We start from the raw sequence: 8061 nt of genomic DNA, 5'->3' as shown, positions 1-8061 counted from the left end.
TTTCCCCCTTTATATATAGGCACTATATTGGCATTTTTCTACTCTCCTGGTAGTTTTCCTTCTTTGAGAGAGCATTCTATTATTTTGTATATTTTTCCTGTTAGTTCGTCTATACATTCCTTAAATATCCAGTTTGTGTGTGTGTGTGTGTGTGTGTATGTGTGTGTGTGTGCGCGCGCGCGCGCGTGTATGCGCCGGCGCGTTGGAGGCTGCAAATGCGGCACAGGACAAGCTCCCAAAGTCGGAATCGAGAAAAATGCGCTGGAAGTTTCGAAGCCTTCGACTTGGTGCTGCAAGTTTTGATCCAATAAAGATGTTTACTTCATTGACGCCACCGCCGCCGTCTTTAGAGCAGTGCTTCTGAGGGTGCGGTACGGGTAACCTCTAACTCATGTCCTCGGGTAGGGAACCCCAGTAATCCTCATTTCGTAAACTAAGATTTTTTTTTTTGACTGATCCTTACGATTCTCAACAGATGTGCCTCTCATGAGGCTAGAATTGTTTCCTTTTCATTACCAAGATCGTCACAATTTTTATTTATTTATTTATTTATTTTTTAACTTTATTATGGGCCGTGGTGACTAATGGATACAACCCAGATTTTTTTTTGAGAAACGCTGCTGTAGTTCTTTCAGTCTTGAAGTCTTTTGTAAACATATTTATTTATTCTGAAGAAAAATTATTTAATCCCACTGCTGATGGAGTGTCACGGTGATGAATAGAACTGCTTGGCGGCAGTCAGACTGAAAGGGAAAGTGCCACTGGGTACGGAAGGGTTTAATTGTCGTTGAAAGTCGAACAACAAAACATTTTAACAATGTAAAAGAAGAAAAATATGTTCGATTGTTGTCTACACTACATTTTTGGCTAATTAATGCCAGGTTGCTGTTGTATACCGTACGTTACAAAGATTCGAAGAGTACCGGGGGCTAATTTGACTCTCTCTCTCTCTCTCTCTCTCTCTCTCTCTCTCTCTCTCTCTCTCGCTCTCTCCCTCTCTTTCTCCTTCTCTTCCTCCTGCTCTCTCTCCTCTTTCTCTCTCCTTTCTCTCTCTCTGCCTCTTCCTCTCTCTCTGCCTCTTCCTCTCTCTCTGCCTCTTCCTCTCTCTCTGCCTCTTCCTCTCACTCTCTCTCTCTCTCTCTCTCTCTCTCTCTCTCTCTCTCTCGTTCCCTCTCTCTTCCTACTTCTCTTCCTTTTGCTACCTTTCTCCTCTTTCTCTCTCTCTCTCCTCTCTCTCCCTCTCTCTGTCTCTTCCACTCTCTCTCTCTCTTTTTTTTTCTCTCTCTCTCTTTCTTTCTCCCTTCCCCCTCTTTCTCCCTCTCTCTCCCTGTTTCTCCCTTTCTCTCTCTTTCTTTTCTCTCTTTCTCCTTTTTCTCCTTCATTTTCTCCATTTGTTTCTCCTCTTTCTCCTTGTCTTTCTCCTTCTCTTTCTCCTTCTCTTTCGCATCTTCCTCCTTCACTTCCTCCTTCTCTTCCTCCTTCACTTCTTCCTCCTTTTCCTCCTTCTCTTCCTCCTCTTCCTCCTCTTCACCCTTCTCTTCCTCCTTTTCCTCCTCTCCCTCCACGTCTTTCTCCTTTTCTTCCTCTTTCTCTTCCTCCTCTCTTCACTCTTCTCTTCATCCTTCTCTTCATCTTTGTCTTCCTCCTCCCATGCAACTCCTTCTTTTCCTCCTTCTCTTCCTCCTTTTCCTCCTCCTCTCCCTCCTCGTCTTCCTCCTTTTCTTCCTCCTTCTCTCCCTCGTCTTCCTCCTTCTCTTCCTCCTTCTCTTCCTCTTTCTATTCCTCCATTTATTCCTCCTCTTCCTCCTTCTCTTCCTCTTTCTATTCCTCCTTCTATTCTTCCTTCTCTTCCTCCTTCTCTTCCTCCTTCTTTTCCTCCTCTTACTCCTCCTCTTCCTCCTCCTCCTCCTCCCTCTCCTCCCTCTCCTCCCTCTCTTCCCTTTTTTCCCTTTCTTTCGTCTCTCTCTCTCTCTCTCCCTCCCTCTCTCTCTCTCTCTCTCTCTCTCTCTCTCTCTCTCTCTCTCTCTCTCTCTCTCTCTCTCTCTCTCTCTCTCTCTCTCTCTCTCTCTCTCTCTCTCTCTCTCTCTCTCTCTTCCCACTTTCTCTCTCTCTCTCTCTCTCTCTCTATCTCTCTCTTCTCTCTCCCTCTCTTCTCTCTCTCTCTCTCTCTCTCTCTCTCTCTCTCTCTTTTCTCTCTCTCTCTCTCTGTCTCTCTGTCTCTCTGTCTCTCTCTCTAAGTTCATAACTTTCACCCACTGCACTGGTGGGCTTCGTTCGGCCTGGATGAACTAATTAACTTGTGTCTCTGTTGTAGGGCTCGATTGGAGTTTACGCGGGAGTTGAATGAAATCACTCAGTCTGTACCAGGTCACGGCCCTGGGTCCCGCGGCAAATGAGTGTGTGCTTTTCATTTTTATTTTTATTTATTTTTACTTTTTATCGATCTTTTGTGTCTGTTCATAACAGACATGAGTCCTGTGGGAGTTTTAATTTGTTTGTTTGTTTGGTTATTTATTTATTCATATATAAAATTTTTTTTACTTATTTGATATTAACATATTTATCTATTATGTAGTATTGATTTATTTATTACTTATTTGATATTCATTTGTCTATTTATTTATCATATTATTATTAAAAATGATATTGATACAATACTTAAACAAATTGATGAATAAGTAAATGAATAAATATAAAAAAATAATAAGAGAATATCAGACAGATAATAATGAATTAGATTAAAAAGGAGAGCTTAAAAAGTGTTTTGAGAAATAGGCACCCGGGAATGGATGCAAAGAGCAGATTGTATGGAAGGGTGATTGTGCCGACGGCCTTGTATGGGGCAGAGACTTGGAATTTAAGAGAGCCAGAGAGGAAAAGTTTGAATATGTTTGAGATGAAATGTCTGAGAAGTATGGAAGGGATTACTAGGTTGGATAGAGTGAGAAACGAGGAGGTGAGGAGGAGAGCAGGAGTGGAAAAGGAGATGGCAGATAGGGTTGATGAAAGAGTATTGGGATGTTTTGGACACATGGAAAAAATGAGTGATGAAGGATTAGTAAAAGAAGTGTGGAAGGCAGGGGTGGAGGGAGTGAACTTGAGGGGACGATGGAGGATGAGATGGATGAATGGGGGTGAAAGGGGCGGCGAGCAAGACGGGAATATCTGTTAAGTAAAGAAGGAAGAAGGCGGGAAATAGGGATGAATGGAGAGTGTGTATAGATGATACTGTTATGCAAGAAAGGGAGTGGCAGGGATGAGGCGATAGGGGTGCTTATGTGATTCTCCATGGTCTTGGATCACGTTTTAGACTCGTGATCGACAGCTATTTCCTTCCCGGGAGAGAGCTCAGAGCTCATACCGTATATGACCGATCTATGGGTTATGCTGTGACCTTACACGCACACGCACACCAACTCCCAGCCCACGAGAGATGGAGTAACGACTCGCATTGCAGTGATCCTGAAATTATTTCAGCTATGGGCGGGATTCGAACCCAGACTGCCGTAGTGGTGACCATGAACTCTAACCACTGCGCCATATTTTGATGCAGCGGATTTCTCCCCGTCTTCTCTTTTTCTGCATGAGGAGACGGTGATGGGGGGTCGCCGATTAAGTGAAGCGGCCTTTCTGTGGATGCACTGTGTCTTGATACATTACTTCTGACCCAGGGCAGTGGGCGAGATGCAGGGTTGACCCGTCATCCAGGGGGAGGTAAGTTGAGAGGGGGGAAAGGATGGTGGATGGGAGTGGAATGGGTGGGTGTAGGTACGTGCCCTTGACTTGGCTACCTGCCTTATAAAAGGGAAAGAAGCTCTTGGTATACAGAATTAGATTACTATTTTTATGAACCTTACTCAATATTGCACCTGGGTCAGTGTATCAGACATGGCTGCGATGTCAATGGAGCTACGAGTCACATTAGACCCGGTTCTACATATTTATTTGTTTTATTATTCTTTTTATTGCTGATTATGGCAGGATGTGCTGAGATATGGTTGAGTTATAGTTCTTAAAAAACAAACAAAGTCTTCATAAAAGTTTTGGTGTGGTCAGGAACCTTCAGTATTTTCTTCATAAGTTTTGGTACGGTCAGTAACCTTAAGTTATTTTTTTTTTAAACAGGGTATCAAAAAATGTACCGTGTTTGCCTTGTGAGGTTAGATTTTACGAAAGAGAAAGAGGAAGTAAATGTGTAATGATTTGTACGCAATGTTTTTCTGAGGTATGGAAATAATTCCAAGAAATCCGCAAAAAAAAAGTTTGGGAATCGCTGGTGATGTGTTTGAGAGTTGCCTCTACCTTTCACTTATCAGCAGGATTTTGGTTGCATCGCTCTCATAACCACATGGAGCTGCCTAGTGTAGGCCTTATGGTCTTTTGCAGCCTCCTTCATTCTTATGTTACATCAGCCGAATGGAGTTTAGTAACAAAGTATTGATTTTGATCGAATTTATTTGTTCGTTTGTCCTTTTGTTTGTTTTTCGTTTTAATGAGTCACTGCTATAGGCAATTCACTCAAAGAATCTCAGTCAATCCTGCGTTTTCGGTTTGCAGCCCTGCTCACCCTTTGCTGCGATGCAACTCACGAACTTTTTCATGTATACATATTTCAATTTCCGATATGTCACTCTTCCGACCATATACGTTGGCACAACCGTATTCAAAGACTCAAGAAGATAATGAATATGAGATGATGAAAGCCGTAAACTAATCGAGATCGAAAAACCATGAGCGGTATATATTCAAATCATATTCAGTTTTGACTAATGAGATTGATTGGGGTGGAGGGAGGGAGCAAAACGCTGTGCTTCCCGCCACCCTTCCAGTATCAAAAGATAATCATGTAAACCTTTCATTTTCTCGTTTATATGTCATTTTATGGGATATATGAAAGCAGTCATATTCATGACAATTTTACATCACAGAAGACATGATCAATTTTACAACCAGCCTCATAATGACTGGACACAACGATAATAAGTAAAATGCTGTATAAACATTAAAATTATATTCCTCATCTTATATTTCTATAATTACTTTCTTTGTACTATCGAGATGGAGAGCTTTGAAATGGGTGAACAAGGACTGCTTCATCCCCAGATGTACATACAATTCGTGTAACTCGTATAGTCACTGAGCTAAGTGATGAAATATGAAAATATTTTAAAGGAGGCTTGAGGTTTCAGCCAGCTCAGCAAGGGAAGGGTAAGCAAAGCTGCCAACCGAAAACGCAGAATCAACGGAGATTCTTTGAGTGAATTGCCTATAGTCACATAAAGTTTCGCATGAGATGATTACTAAATTTTGAAATTTGTCTTTTGGCTACAAAAAAAAAAAAAAAAAGTATTATCCGATTGGCTTCAAATCAACACCAGAATCGTCTTTATCTTATTCTTATAGATAGAGTTCTGTCTATTCCTGCTGTGGAAAACCAAAATTAGAAGATCCATAGGTTAAAAAAAAAAAAAAACTCCCGGGGTTCAGGGACATCCTTGGACTGAAATAGTTTGTCGGGCGAGGTATGTTGTGTCTAACACATTTTATTTTTAAGTAATAAAAAAAATGTATCGAAAATTCTGGAAGATACCAATGCATCTGCTCTCCATGGAGAATGTCGATAAATTTTCACGTCTTATAATCCTACTTGAGCCTCTACTTGACCAAGGATAGAAGCGCTGGATACCAGAAGCAGAATACCATTGTTTGTTTTTTCGTCGTGTTGACAAATGTCTTGTGTTAGTGGATATGTTTTATCATCGTCACCTGTTTCATTACGTCGTATTTTGGGGGTCGAATAACACACCGGCTCGAAGGTGCAGTGGTACCGTTCTCAGCCGCTAATTCAGTGATCCAAGTTCGAGTCCCGACCAGGGCTGAAACAATTCAGTATAGCTGCACTGCGAGCCGGCACTCCGACTCTGCTAGGCAAGGATATGTGTATGTGTGTGTCTGTCTGTAATTCATCATGGTCTTGGATCACGTGTTGGACTCGTGATCGACAGCTATCCTTCCGTAAGAGAGCTCAGAGCTCATATATGACCGATCTACAGGCAATGCTGTTACCTCACACGCACACACACACACACACACACACACACACACACACACACACACACACACACACACACACACACACACACACACACACACACACACACACACCCAACTCCCTGTTTACGAAAGTTGGACTAACGGCTCACAGCGCAGCGATACTGAAATTATTTCAGCCTTGGGCGGGATTCGAACTCGAACCGCCGTAGTGGCGGCCGCGATCGCTACCACTGCGCTATCGAGTGTGTGTGCGTGTGTGCGTGTGTATGTGTGCGTGTGTGTGTGTGTGTGTGTGTGTGTGTGTGTGACAGTAATACCCCTAGATCGGGTCATATCTGAACCTTGAGCTCTCACCCGGAAGGATAATAGCTTTCCATCATGAGTGTAGCACGTGATCCAAGATTGTGGTGGCTCGCGCAGAGTTGTCAGGTAGCTTAAAGGCCGAATGAAGCAAAGGATCGTAGAGCGGGGAGCATGTTTCTTGTCACTTCAAGTGTATTTTAACGTTCTACAATTATTGGAAGAGCATTAGCAAACATTATCCATGGTTTGAGTTCTGGAAGAATGACCTCTGTTCTTTCGTTCACGTGAATGCCTGACGTCACCTGTTCCGCCAAATATAAACTGTAAGAATAGAAAAAACAAAACAAAAACAAAAAACGTATTTTCCCACCGACTGATGTGGTTAATATGAAAAGTCGTGTTGTTGGCTAACCATTGGCGCTGATGGCTACAACGTTTCCCGCGTTTTTTTCCCGTTTCCTGGAGCCTTTCTTTAACCCGTAGTTTCTGCGTTGACCGAGTTAACTGTAACTGGCTTACAATGTATCAGTAATCACTACACATGGGAGCTTATCTTAATCAAGTCGAATTTGCCCCCCGTGCGTAGTGAAGTACAGGACTGTATCGAATCCCAGGGGATAGGCCGATGGTCCTGCAGAGGATTTTTAAGGTTGACTACTTTTGTCTTTAACCTCCTGTGTACCTAATGAGGGGCGGTGGTGGTACTTATCCTAGTTTGTATTCCGGTTGCTTCCATACTGGTCTTTCTGCATTACAGTATAACAAGGAAGTGAAGGCGAGAAGTCTACGCCAGGAGGCGCGTAGCACTGGCCGAAACCATCACTTTTACCCTCTTGGCCTGTTGGAGTAGGTAATCACTGCTGGGAATCGGAGAAAAGTGTAGAATTCGAACCCACAACTAAGCGAATGCGAGACCAGCATGCTTCCGATTACGCCACCAATGCACCTAAAGGGAAGGGAGTAAATCTTAGTGGACGCCCTTCTGTACCGAAAGTATTTTGTGTATTTATTCTAGCTGCCGCCAGACGATTTGATTAATCTCTGTGACGGCCCCTAATGGTCACGTGACCTTGAATGGGGCAGCACCGTCTATTTGCATTTCGTTTCCCAGAGTGACAGGACTGCACATTTCAGCGACTGTACATTTTATCAATACATTCCTGGAATCAAAGTCCGTGTCTGTATAGGATATTTTGTTGTATTCATTGTCGTATCTATATCAAAGGGACCACCACCATTGCATCAGGGACATCGCTTTGCATTAGGTAACATTATTGCTTTTACTGATGGGGTTCGAAACGCATTTCTGATTAGTCAGTTATCCTTTGTTTGTTTCCTTGGCGTAGAATGCGTGTTAACGTTTTCTCTAACTGGCAATACAAAAGAATATCATATCGAAGAATACAGATGCTTTGTTTTGCAGACAACATTTAGATTCATCAATTCGTGAGTTTGCATCCTGCTGTACGTATCATAACAAATGTGTACAGCGTAGCGTGTCGTGTTTCCTCACATAAATCTATTACGAGCGGAACTGTTACGTGTCGGCAGCAGGCAACTGCACTTTATTGGACGGCATCAGCCGGGGTACATTTTCGTCTCGTGCACAACACCGATAACGGTATCTGTGTATGGGGCATTACTGGGAGTGTTACTGTCATTTCTGTGGGACCCCATCCGCGGTACGATATGGTCTTTAGGCCG

This window comes from Oratosquilla oratoria, chromosome 17 (assembly GCF_046742065.1).
Source record: "Oratosquilla oratoria isolate Oo_2021 chromosome 17, ASM4674206v1, whole genome shotgun sequence".
NCBI classification, from domain to species: domain Eukaryota; kingdom Metazoa; phylum Arthropoda; class Malacostraca; order Stomatopoda; family Squillidae; genus Oratosquilla; species Oratosquilla oratoria.
This window is presented reverse-complemented; position numbering follows the sequence as displayed.